Source organism: Haemaphysalis longicornis, unplaced genomic scaffold, assembly GCF_048455015.1.
Source record: "Haemaphysalis longicornis isolate Haplotype H1 unplaced genomic scaffold, Haemaphysalis longicornis Haplotype H1 scaffold_4, whole genome shotgun sequence".
Lineage (NCBI taxonomy): Eukaryota > Metazoa > Arthropoda > Arachnida > Ixodida > Ixodidae > Haemaphysalis > Haemaphysalis longicornis.
Window position 1 is genome coordinate 117721121 of NW_027526361.1, and position 13898 is coordinate 117735018.

Genomic DNA, 13898 nt, shown 5'->3' on the forward strand with positions numbered 1-13898 from the left:
AAGGAAGCTGAGGTGCCAGATTGCGGTGTCCGCTGCGGCCTTGGCCAAAGTGAAACACCGAGCGGGAGTTGGGAGGGCGGGCGATACCCGGATATGAAGCTGCTAGCGCGTCGCCATTCACTCGTTGAACTGCGGACACGTCGGACAGCGCAACAGTTACACTTGCCAGATTCGACCTGACTCCTAACACGCTATGCTTTCCGAGCCGCCAGAACAAGTAAACAACCGTAGGATGAGTGGCGACGATGCCCTTTGTGGAACTAACTCACGAACTCCTGTCAACAGCGCAGTTCAAGGGAACCCAGTTCAGCTCAAGTGTGGGCGTGCGTAGCATGCATGATTGAATAAGCAGCTCCAAAATAGCAGAGAAACAAGGACAGAGACAAGACGACGAGGAGTGCGCTGATCAGTGCAGTCCTCGTCGTCTTGCTTCTCTCTCTCTCTCTCTCTCTCTCTCTCTCTCTCTCTCTCTCTCTCTCTCTCTCTCTCTCTCTCTCTCTCCTCTCTCCTCTCTCTCTCTCTCTCTCTCATCTCCTCTCTCTCTCTCTCTCTCTCTCTCTCTCTCTCTCTCTCTCTTCTTTTTTGCACTTTTTGGATCATGCTCGGGCGTAAAGCCGTCGGTCTCCACCGCGCTTTTCCGGGAGATACGGTCTGCGGAGACGCACGTCCCATCTGCGCATCGGTAGGCTGATTCTTCGCTGCCCCCGTACAACCTCTCGAACCCAGCACACACATGTGCCTTACGGGGACACTTACCTACGCGGCCGCCTGACCGGTAATTGGTTAATCCAACCACGCCCACTGCTCTTTTCATCCAGTTACCGCGACTAAACACTGTTGACCACAGAAAAGAAGTCCAGTATTGTAAAAATGAGAGGGCAAAGCAAAGCAGAACGTACGGCTCATACTGATAAAAATATTTGGGTGCCTTTTGTTCCTCAAGTATAAATGTAGCGGCATTCCTACATTCCCCAGAGTATGGCGATGTACTTGATACACCGTATATTTTACTATTGAGATAAGAATGCATATTTCACATGTATTTCTACGTGTAAATACACATACCTAAATGTATCTCTAATACCTGTTCTACACGGCCGTTTCGAAGGCCTTCCGAAGGCCTTTGCACAAATCGTACATCGAGTTGTGCATTGACTATCTATTAGGCGGACTTGTACGTAAGCGTTCAACTACCAGTTGAAATATTGCGCGTAGCACAGGCATTGCACACTATCGTGATATAGTTCTTGCAAGTAACTAGCGAATTACAAACAAAAGTGTTCTGTTTCGTGCACTCCGTGGCGGGTGTGCAGTTTCGCGGGTCATCCTTCTTCACAGAGTGGAAGGGCACTAATTTTTTTTTATTGTTTCTAACTTACAGCATTCCATTTTTCAGCGCCTTTCTCAAGCGTGCCTCAAGCCTCAAACGTGACACAAGCTGCAGAAAAGAGACTACGTTCATATGAGAACTGGCCACTTCTGGTTCATTCTGCTCTCGCCTGCCTGCTTTTATACACCAAAGCAACAACAACGAAAAACGCGAACGGTCAAATACGGTCGACGGGAAAAGTAGCGGTTCCCAAAGAAAGCCACCCTTTTTCCTTTTATAAGCGCGGGAACCTGATGCGCAGATGAGAAATCGTTGGCATACGAAAGGTGTCTTTTTGTGCTACCGCATAAAAAATCTCCGCGCAGTGAATTTTGGCTCATAAGCGAAGCACGCTGCAAGGAGTACCTGAAACGAAGTGTGCAGATCACATTAATATCAGTGCCACTCATAATGCGCGTCGCTGCTAACAGTGCGTGCTGGTGAGCTCCGTCCTCGTATCGTGTAGCTCCATTTGAATTTCGCCGTACACGGTTCTTCCCATACTGTCCGTGCAAAAGGTCGCAGTCACCTAAAGAACGAAAGAAGAACAGGAGAGGACAAATATTTAAAAAAGGCGCACTGCAAGGTCCGCAATATGCGAAGCAAGCGAGAACAAAGAAGGCGCACCAGTAGTACACGCGGGAAAGAATAAAGAATAACGACGCGGAGACGGGGTAACGCTCTTGGCTTTACACGCCCACACGCGTCCGCACACACACGCGGGGCTCCGCTATGTGGGAAATCTCGCAAAATGCGCGCCAAAGAACGGAGCATTTCCGACAGGTGCGGCACAATGCCTCCGAAGAAGCGGATGTGCCACAAAGGTAGTTCGCTCGACCGCACCGGCGCTGCGCGGACCATTCAGGGCGAGTCACCGGGGCGTGCTGACACGCACCCGTAAGGGGCAACCCTGTCGCGATAAGAGAAAAAACCCTGGCGACGCGGGAGGAGGCGCTAGAGGAAAAGAAATGCGCATCTTCTCTGCACGTGGCAACAGAAGTAGGAAGACCTCCCACGGTCGTCTCACAAATGTAGGTTGTGCTCAGAACCCGTGCCCTTCTCCGTAAGACCGCGAGACAGGAGGAAGCGTTTCGTCGCCGTTCTTCGTCAAAGTGTAGCCGTAGCGCTCACCACGGCGCCGTCCCAAAGCGATTCTCCGGTCAGTGCCCGTCCTGGAAAGGATGGAAGGAGTGCGCCCTTGAAGCGGAGATTAACACGACGCCTCATGTCCTCGATAAGTGCGCGAACAGGCCCAGCTGAGATTGAATGAACTGAGCAGGTGGTGAAACGGTGGAACAGACAATTCACTTCGTTTAAGTATGGTAGCGCAATGAAGGCTATTTGTTACACGCCAAGGATGATGCGGAAGTCGTATTCCTGACCACGATGGTTGTCGGTAGTGTCCCATCTACGGCTGCGCCAACGGCAAACCGGCACCTCCCGCTGCTCAGCGCCTCATCGCAGACGACGGGGACTAATCCGAGACCTCTGGGCTGAAAACATGCGCATCGCCCAGTCCATGTGAGTATGCATACAACTGCAACAGTTTGTATCCATTTAGGCGTGCATTGGCGGTCTCGATCAACACCATTAAGCGCGAAAAAGTTCAGACGTAGGTCGTGCAGGGCAAGGACATGCGCCGCCACTTGTCCTGGAGTACCATCTAGCTCAACCTCACGCGACGCTAGGTTATATTTGCGATGCCGCTTGCTTTTAATTACCACGCCGTATTTCGTGAAGGTGACCGTATGGCCAAGATAGAGGAATGTGAGGCCGTGCGGTAATTGTGGCGCATGTCAGTCCTTTTACGCTGCTCACACTCGACTGTCAAGGCAATCAATTTTTATGTAATGATAACGTTCATTCTGCAACCTTCCGCTGGCGCAACCCATAGCCCTAGTGCATGGCACCATTATATTACATTCCAAATTAACAAAAATCATCTACCCTGCTACGTCTCATTGTTTGGAAGCAGTAGATAGTCCGTGGACGAATAGCTGCGATGTTTATGTTCAGTGTTGTCCCGGGATTCCTTGAAAGGTGACAATTGAACTTTATAACCTCCTTCGACGAAGTCAGTATTTGATAGTGCTTTGAATTTGATGTTGGGAGGAGCGACGTGGTGTCACTGAAATAGCATTTCTGGCGTGCACATTATATTTAAGAGCTCATAAACACAGTTCTACCTTGCAGCACCTTGTACTATACCCAGAAGCCGTATTGCCTAAAATGCAGTTTGTAGAAAACCGTCAATGAAATCGCGGCCTACAATCCCCTGCGACAAATTTTGTAGGTATTGTTACGTCACGTACGCGCGGTGCCTATTGCTTGTACACAAAAAAATGCCAGCGCTACCATTCAGCCAATCCTTTCCTAGCGAAAACTTGGTTCATGGTATCTCCTGCCAGTGTATATAAATTCCATAAGTATCAAACAGAAAAATACGCAACCATAACCAAATTAAACTACGGAAATGGTACTGGCTATTAAGCAAGCAACAGAAACACGGAGTCCTTATTTTAAGCAGTTTCCAGACAACAGGCAAATGACAATGAATTTTTTTATCGTGCTACATATATGTACAAGGCGAATCTTGTGGAATAGCACTGCTTAACGGTTCTACTTGAATCCGGGTCTGTGACATCCCAAAACACCTAGAAAAGCAATTGAAAAAAAAAAACAGGGAATGGCGGTATCTTACAGCTTCATCCGAAATACTGTCGCTCAGTGGCAAGAAATACGCACGGGAAGAGTAGTGGCGTCCTCCGGTTAGAGGGAGGTCGGAATTTTTTTCTCATTTCTCGTCAATATGACGAAAGAATTAAGAGCTAGCAGGTGACGGTCCCCGTCTTCAACAATGTGAGAACAGTAGCACAAGAATGAGAATCGTAATCTCGCCCGTCAAGGGACAACGCCATTACCTACCGCTCATCACGCACTTCAAAAGGGGCCGTGAAACCGAAATACACGTTTGGCTGATTCAAAATACTGCTGTGTCGAAATAACATTGATGCCAATTTTATCGCAAGCTTCAAACAACTAGTCTATGGAGGAGGGGGAGTTTAAAAACGAACGGAAAGGCAGAGAGATTATACAGGCTTAGAGCCCGGATTGCTACTCGGCAATGGGGGAGTGGTGTTCAAGGAATGAAATAGAGGGCGGGCGAAAAGGAGAGGATAGGAGTGGGGACGGGCACACACTTTAGTCCGTTTGTGGGAACTATAATCTTTCATCTAATCTTGTGTCCTTGATGAAACGCAGAAGGGCTTTTGTTGTCTTCTGCGAAGTCGATTGCAGGGATCGATGTCCTAGAATAGTCTCTACTGTGAACGGTGGATTGTCCAGTAGGCGAAGCTCGGCGGCCAAAACGCGTCGTTCCGATACATACTAGGGGGCAGCAACAAAGCACGCGTTCGATTGTCTCGTCAACCTCGCAGGCGTCACAGTAAACAGCACTTGCCATCCCGATGAGGAAGGATCGAAGGAGTAGGCTTTCGTGAAGGCCACTCCCAACCACAGTGTACAAGGTAATGTAGACTGTGACCAAGGCAGCCCACACGGAAGACGGCGCTGGTGTAGATGGTCCTGGTTGTGTAGGCGCGGACGTATTCCGTTGACTAATGAAGCACCCTCGCTGCATCAGTCCTTGAAAGCGGAAGCAAGATGGTGCTTTCACAGTCACGGCCTGTCCGGGTCGCCGCATCAGCCAGAAAATTGCACAGTGACTTGGCAGCCACTGAAATAAAATGTTATGGCCCTTTATGCAGCCTGGTGAAATAATTTTCGAATTTCTGTCACCAGTTCGTAGAAAGGACTGTAGCCCAGGGCTGCTCGGAAACTTTGCAAGGTGCCTTTGGAGTCCGGAAAAATTTACCATTTTTGGGGAGGAGCTTCCACAATGTCTTGAAGAGCTTCACGTATGGCCGCAAGTTCAGTAGCCGTCGAGTTCGTGACACGGGCAACACGGAATTGAATTTTGGTTGATTCTGAATAAAGCAACAGCGACTTACGAGCACTTCTAGTCAGAGCTTTTATAACGACCCGGGACCCCCTTTCCGCGACCGGCAGCCGACCAAAGCCACCGATCAGAAACACGTGTGGGCGACTGTAATTCAGCCTTCAGTTCCGTTTTATCCTATCACTTCAACGCTATCGCGCACCTAACGCACTCATAACTATGTTTTTGTTGTTTCTTCTATAGCGTGACTGCTATGTCGAGCAGCGCGAAATATGGAAGTCCTTCAATATTTATTGCGTTTTTATTTTCGATTAAAAAACGTGCTTCGCGGCTGGAAACGCACTTCGTGAGTTACCAAGGGGTGTTTCCTTCAAGCTGAACGAAGTTGTATTTTGTCTTCGCTGTCCCTTTGAGAGCGTGCAGTCATCGTAAGAAACCGTTGGGTTACGCTTCGCACGGAGGTGAAGCCCACTTTGCAAAATAACGATGCCGCTTAAAAGTGGCCCTTCCACACCGCCCTCACGCCACTTATGCTTCCAGCTCCTCAAAGAAACCCAAATCGCGGACAAAATAGTTTATTTGCCTGCCTGATATTGATAAATTAGCAGTTTATTGCATCTGCCTCTCGGACATTTCCAAAGTTTAGGGGAGAGGATTTAGCTCAAGGAAAGCTTGGATATTAATTGTGCTGTCATTTTCTCTCCAAAGATATTTTTTACAGCTATTTATTGGCCTTCTTGCGCTCGCACCAAATCAGTATCACGCCTTTTCATTGGCTGCACTTGTTTACGCCCTCGCCGGCACCATTCATTTTGTAGAGCATTGATTGATTGATTGATTGATTGATTGATTGATTGATTGATTGATTGATTGATTGATTGATTGATTGATTGATTGATTGATTGATTGATTGATTGATTGATTGATTGATTGATTGTAGGGTTTAACGCACCGACGCTACACAGGCAACGAGGCGCGCCCTAGTGGAGGGCTCCGGATTAATTTTGACCACCTGGGATCTTTAACGTGCGCCGAAATCTCGAACACACGGGCGTTATTGCTTTCCGCCTCCATCAGAAAAGCTGATACAGCATTCGCTTGTGTGACGTCACTTTTAACTTTAGGCAGCGGGGCATTATTAACATGACTTGCTCATTGGACTGTTCGAGCTCCCATCTCTGTAACCTTCCATTCGACGACTCGTTTGTATACTCGGGATATTTTTACGCCTGTCGCGCTTTAGAAGTATTAGCCGGGGCTACGCATTTGCAGTGGTTTAATTCACCGGCCTGCCATTACCGAGACATTTTATTCCTTGAGCCATTGTCAAATGAGAGACAACTTTGCAGTTTAAGTAGCACTACAAGTATTCATAACTACCATGTGGCAAATTGGTCATTCGCTGGGTCGTATAAACCAATTCTGAGGCCTTTCATTTCGTGCAGGCTTAGCACATGTGTGACAAATTATGCGCTCGCATTGTATTCCCCGCAATACGTTACTCCGGTCACGACATTGATTCCTTTGACGCCTTATAGGTGAACGTGTGGGTGATCCAGCCACAACATCTTAAGCGGTAACAGAACAACCGATCAAATGCAAAACCTCAGCGGGTTTGCTTAGAAATGACTAAAATTTAAAACACGTTCGGATTAGGTGACCAAAGTCTATGTATTGCTCCAATCATAGCCCTCCGATTCCGCTTCCAGCGGGGGGCAAGAAGTATACATAAACACAAGCTTGCTTCAAAGTGCTAACGTCCTGTCATTGTGGCGCCAATTTTTCAAGGTCAAAGTCTTATATTAAGGCGCTGCCGCGCGAGTCAAGTGCGTCACGGAAAAGAACTTGTGCCCCACGAGGTCTCACCGTATTGATGTGGGTAGATCGATCAGTTCTTACGACGTTTTAAAGCAATTTTCCTCGTGCGCTCTACCAACCATCTCTCCCCACCAACTGGGGAAGAAAGAGAGACGGCTTTATTGTCAGGGGAGCAATGAATAGAACGTCCTTGTGGGATCAAGAGAAGCAATTAGGGAGGAAATGATGTCAGAGATGTCGCAGTTCAAGCTTACGCGGTCCATGCAAGGCTCGTGCGGTCAGAAATCACTTCAACTAGTAGCGATATTTCGGGTTCAGTGGGGAAACAGCCACACAAGAACGGTTATCATGAAACTCGGTACCGGTTATCACACTGATAGATATCTGGTTAGTGTATAGTATCTTATCATAGTCACGAATAATCAAGGCTCTGTACGAACGCTTTGCACGCGCGATTCCTCGTATGCGGGGGGAACCAAGTGCTTATAGTGGCTCGCAACCAGCCGTGAAGTGCGTACAGTTCTAGATAAAACAATACACGTTGGGCATGCACGCGCAATCACAAAAAAGAAGCATCTAATAAGGTCTTGGTGCTCTAATATGCCGCTTCGTTGTTTCACCAACCTTCCGTTTCCTTGTCGGCATTGACTTAAAAAGTCAACGCAGACAGCGACTCTTCCTTTCTGGGTTAATCGCGTGAGAGAGATGAAATAGGCATATCATTGCGATTTATGGAGTTCGATCATTTACAGTATTTTGCATTTTCTGTTGTTTGTGACATATGTATTTGCATGAGAACGCGGGATTAGATACGCCGTTGATGATTTTGCTTTTGTAAGTTGCTTTTTTTATTTTTTTATTTTTAGATCTTTTGTTTTGTTTTTCTAAAATAATCGAGTTGACGTAGATTACATGGACATTTACGATTTAGTTACTGCCTTTTTGTTTTCCTTTATTTTTATGTTTCTGTCTTTCTTTAGTTTCCTGCGGCGGAAAATTGTTGCCAGATTTGGCTACCCATTCCAACACATCGGGAACTTTTAGTTTTGTTTTGATATAGTTTCTTTTTTTTTCGTTTCCTTTTTTTTCTTTCTTTACCAATGCTTATACCACTGTACGACAACATGGCCTACCTGCGCAAGTTACGTATTTCTGTAGCCATACAAGGCACTGCGCTGATCGCGTCGGGGTAGTCAGCAGAGCATGTTTACGCATTCGAAATATGTACTCACTCGTAGGAACAACAGGCATATGCTGGTGTACGGAGAGCGAATTTGGGCACGAGGTCGCGGGTTCGATTCCCGGCCGCGGCGGCCGCTTTTCTGATGGAGGCGAAAAGCAAAAACGCCCGTGTGTACGAGATTTCGGCGCACGTTAAAGATCCCCAGGTGGTCAAAATTAATCCGGAGCCCTCCACTACGGCGCGCCTCATCGCCTGCGTTGCGTCGGCGCGTTAAACCCCCACAATCAATCAATCAATCAGAGCGAATTTCCTGAGAGCCAAAGAACTGCATGCGGCTAATTATAGACCACCCGATATTACCTCGCTACCGCAGCGCCCACACTAGTCCCGTTTCCGTGGTGTAGCGGTTATCACGTGCGCCTCACACGCGTAAGGTCCCCGGTTCGATCCCGGGCGGAAACAAGTTTTTTTTTTTTCCTCGCCTTCTTGTAGCACTTCATTAAGCCACAATTACGAAATACAGGAGCAGAACTAATTAATCGAGCGAAACAACAAGTTTTGCTTTCGATGAGAGTGGAGGTGCAATTACGAGCGTTGTAGCAGTTTCCGGCTCCGCATAGCTGGTAGGGGAGTAATAGTCTGTGATCGGTGTTACCGAAATATGTCTTTCCTTTCATAATCGCATTAACATTAGCGTGGTGGGGGAGGTTCACGATTTCTATAACAATCGTCACTATGTCTGCAGCCCTACAAACGACGAGAGAAAAAGACAATAACGCAGAGAAGGAATAAAGAAAGAAAGGTATGAACTAAATTTTAAATGAAAAAAAAAAGAAAGACGACGTTATGAATCAAGTCAAGATAGCAATAAAAACTTCGGAAGGTCGTGAGAAGAAATATTAAAGGATACCCAAACTGTCTACATCTTTTGCGTAAAATGTACACGCAACGTTGTTAAACCGCACAGGGACAGAGTCCTCGTCAGACGATTTAGCCTTTAGTCTCTGTCCCTGTAGCACACTATGTATTTTGGTTTCTTAGAATAAAGTTTTGATTGATTGATTGATTGATTTGATTGATTGATTGATTGATTGATTGATTGATTGATTGATTGATTGATTGATTGATTGATTGATTGATTGATTGATTGATTGATTGATTGATTGATTGATCTCAGCGAGGATGAATTAGTCGGTCAGTCAAACTTACTTCTTTAAAAAGAAAAACGAAGACAGCAGAAAGGAAGCACAGCGTGCTTTTTTTTCAGAATAAGTTGGCCTGTCATTTAGTATACGGCTTTGCAATGCAACAAGCTCAGTTGCATAATTCGATAGGTGTTCTCTTCAGTAAGGTCCACTGCCGGCAGAAAGCATCCTTAATTAGGTACAACGCTACTTTTCCGCCTTCGTCTACGCACTTTCCCAGTACCTTTCCTCCCCTTCTATTTCATTCAGAAGGCACATAAAGCGTTCTGCTTCATAGAACTAATCGCGCAGATTTAACGTAGGGCCATAATATGGCCACTCTGTGGTCACCTAGTCAAAGAAAGCGCTTGACTGGCTTGTTGACTACGTTGTAAAAGCAGTTGACGTCTTGAAAAAAATTCAAAGGAGTGTTGCAAATTCCAACATTCGGATATTGCACATAACCCGTAGGATACGCAATAGAATTCTCCGGTTTGCGTTATTACCCGAACGTCTGCTGAGCACAAGGACGCGGGTTCGATTCCGGGCCGCAGCGGCCGCTTTTATGGTGGAGGCGAAAAGCGAAAACGCCCGTGTGTTCGAGATTTCGGCGCACGTCAAAGATCCCCAGTTGGCCGAAATTAATCCCGAGCCCTCCACTACTACAGTGAACTAGGATACTAGTTCACTATACCACTGCGGCGCACCTCATCGCCTGTATAGCGTCGGCGCGTTAAACCTTGCAATCATCATCATCATTACCCGAGCGTATATATTTTTTCCGCTGTAATCATATTGCCCCGCGCACTGTTGTATATTTTCCACGCTTCTGTTTTATCTCGCACATCTATGTTGTTTGTCCTCCCTTGCCGAGTTTTTCTTGTCACTTCAGTTTTATTCAATTTAGTTTCGGTTTCTGGATCCGGCTCATTTCGAAAAGAAAAACGGCTCATGTATATGAGTGCGTGTGCGTGCGTGTCCTTATGTATAGTTCATATCAGACGACCGAGTTGTGGATGCAGTCAGAAAGCCTAATGCTCGCGCGATATACTTGCCGCTGTCATAATTTATGCCGCGAGGGGCATTATACCGTAAGCTTGAACACCATTACCGCATCGGGAAGCGAATGAGGGTTAACAGCAGAAGCTGATCTCGGAGACTAGACCGGATACCCCGCGTTACCATACAGCGTCCTGCTGCGAGGCAGCCGTCGCTGCTCGTTGTCGCGCTCTAACGCACCGATATAACGTTTCACCGCAGGCAGATTACCATCCATCGCACAAAGCAAGTTAAAACGGGTTATCGTGCGTGAGTGTGTTGTAACTTTTGTCCTGTGTGCTGAGATGTACAGCCCTTCAGTTTTCACTCTTTTTCCTCTCCATGCTTCCGTAAAGGAGACAGGGGCCATAATTTAAAAAAGACGGCGCAACGTTGTATCGCTTTTGTTGTTGTTGTTGTTGTTGTTGTTGTTGTTGTTGATGATGATGATGAACCACTTGGAAAGAAACACTCAGCGACACCTCGAGATAGCCTGCTCGCATTTCGGGCTTAACCGCAGGCTTAATGAACCGCCATAACTATAGTGGCCGCGGATATTAGTTTAAAACAGTCATACTTTTAGCCAATATGAAAATTTGATGGCGGTTTCATTTTCGTTTAGTCCGTCGACAGTTTAATACGCGGATTATTCATGGGCAGAAATTTTAGCGTGACATACGCCAACAATTTCAGGAGAGAGAGAGAGAGAGAGAGAGAGAGAGAGAGAGAGAGAGAGAGAGAGAGAGAGAGAGAGAGAGAGAGAGAGAGAGAGAGAGAGAGAGAGAGAGAGAGGGGGGGGGGGGGGGAAGCTGATAAAGGTAAAAAATAAATTTGCCATTTCAACACTATAGAATTACGCGCCTTGGGGCGCTTCATTGAATTTCAAATAACGCGTAGAGCCACGTGGGCAGGCTTTGTCATTTCCATGAATGAAGCTCTTTTCGGGGCTCTGCAAGTTCAGCTAATTGTACGAGGCTAGGCCCGGGCTTACTATGGCACACCAACGCATGTTTAATACAAAAGACTTCGTAGGTTAATGCAGCATGTCAAAGACAATCCGTTAGCGATATGACGGAGAATTGAAGCGCTAGGACGCAGGAACAAGCGAGTGGGACGGAGTGGGACACTCCGTCATGTTATACCAACAGGCTTGGAGGACGCAGGAACAAGCGAGTGGGACGGAGTGGGACACTCCGTCATGTTATACCAACAGGCTTGGAGGACGCAGGAACAAGCGAGTGGGACGGAGTGGGACACTCCGTCATGTTATACCAACAGGCCCAAACCAGCCCCCTCGTTAGCGATACTTGTGCCGAGGGTGTTTCATGTGCGCGAAAAAGGTTACAAAACCAATACAGATCCCCTCCCCCTCGCCCTGCTCAGAAAATGTTCCCTGAATGTGATAGGCGCCCCATTCATTAATAATAAGGCTGCTGTTTACACAGGGAAGCCACCCGTAAAATTAGACGTGGTGAAAGGAAAGCTGGGAGAACCGGCCCACACTGGAGGTAGCCTATTTAAACGTACAGAAGCAAAGACGGATCCGGTCTGACATAGGTGTAACATATATAGCCGGCGTTAGGGGAGACTGCACATGTAGAGAACGTCAATAAGCGCGGCATGTCCACAATGTGTCCAGAAGCGCGGGGTGTCCTTAGGCAGAACAGTTTGTTCGACGTGTGAAGGACGCCGATGAGGAAACACCCGAATTTTGAACGGAAAAACTGCGTCCGTGCAGTCCGCAAAGATGGTTAAATAAGCCATGAAGAGAAAATACAACTTCATTTAATTTGAAAGAACTAGGAATCAGTATCTCACTCAGCTCCATTGCAGCCACAAAAGATGTTGTTTTAACGAAAAAAAAAAAAGCAAGAAGTATTTAAAAACTTTCAAATTTTGCGCCACAGTGACGTGTTATGAGCAAGAATGACGTCATACGGGCCAACAATAAAACATAATTTTCAGTGCGTTAACTGCACGTTAGCATTCAAGTGATGCGGTCAAATGGAACAAGAGGCCCCATTAGAGACGTCCAGTCATGTGTCGTCGCGACAGGTCAGTTAGGCGGCCGCCAATCGCACAAACAAGGTTCCGTGACGTCATAGAAAAGTTGCGGGAAATTGGCTAGGGGGTCGCGACTGCTTCACACGTTTTCTTCAATATCTCCGTTATTTGTTCGAAGATTGTGATGATATTGGTATCATTGTTATCGGGACTAAGCAGTATTTCTAATAAACCCAACTTGTATTTTGTCTTCATGGCTCCTTTAAACAGCGAAGCTGTGACGGGCGGCCGGTGTTTTACGCACAACGCGTGGCCTGCCCATTTCGAAGAGACGTGCGGACGGTGCTTGCTATTTAAACGTTGGCGCTGCTCCGCCCGCACCTCCACCGCCCCTGCCTGCCGCTGCCTCAGCTCGCTGCGCGTGCGCTCTGCTGCGAGACTCGGGGGAAACCCAGCCAGTCTCTCTGCTATTCAATTTTAAAGGGACCCTGCAACCCTTTTTTTCAACTTTTTTTTTTTAAATGTAAATGCTTGGAGAAAGTAGTCACCCAACACACCCAGTACATAGATTAGGGGGTCGCAAAGTGCCTTAGCCAAGAATTACTGCTCTATGCCCATCAGATAACTTGGAAACTCGCTCAAAAGATTTCTCTCTCTTTCCCGGTTTTGACGTTCTTCTACGGCCGAAATTACGTCACTGAGGCCATGTAGCGGCTGTTGGCCAGTTTTCCTTCAGTTGCAGCAATGAACGCTTTTCGATAGTAACTTAAAAAAAAAAGCCGCGAAAACAAAGCAAAATGGAAGGCGTATCTGGTGCGACGAACAAGCAGTGCCGCTTCGTGCTGGCCATAACTATAGGTTTCGCAGTGGTTCCAGACGCGAAGGAAAGAGTTAAAGCGCTTATCAAAAGCGTTGCAGGGTTGCTTTAACTCCCCTCAAACCTGTTTATTTTTTAGCGCATGCGCATGTGGTTGGGCCAGAGGAGTTTTTTGCGCGCACGGGATCACCGAAATTTTTGTTCGCCTAGTCATATAAAGCTTCCCTTTTAAACAAGGGGCTGCTCCAATTTTACTTCCTCCGTTCATCATGGGTTTGGGTGGAGGAACGAAGGAGGGGATAAAACAGTTGGCACACGAAATTCCCGTCAATGCGTCATGCAGGGCATGCTCCTTCCCTGATAAGTGCTTCCCGTGTCAAGGCATTCCGCTCGTCCACAACTGCGAGCCCGCACAATGACCAGTCCTTGACGCTGCCACCTCCGCCACTTCCAGCTTTCACGGGTGGAGTGTGAGGCAAACGCGCTTCCACCGTTCTTTTCCCCGGTCACACGGCGAGACAACCGGG

At 47.2% G+C, this 13898-nt stretch overlaps 1 non-coding gene across 1 annotated transcript; it reads left to right on the plus strand.

Moving 5' to 3' along the window:
• Positions 1 to 8717: 8717 nt before the first annotated feature.
• On the plus strand, positions 8718 to 8790 carry Trnav-cac (transfer RNA valine (anticodon CAC)). Its single transcript has one exon. It is a non-coding gene; the product is annotated as a tRNA-Val (tRNA).
• Positions 8791 to 13898: the final 5108 nt, after the last annotated feature.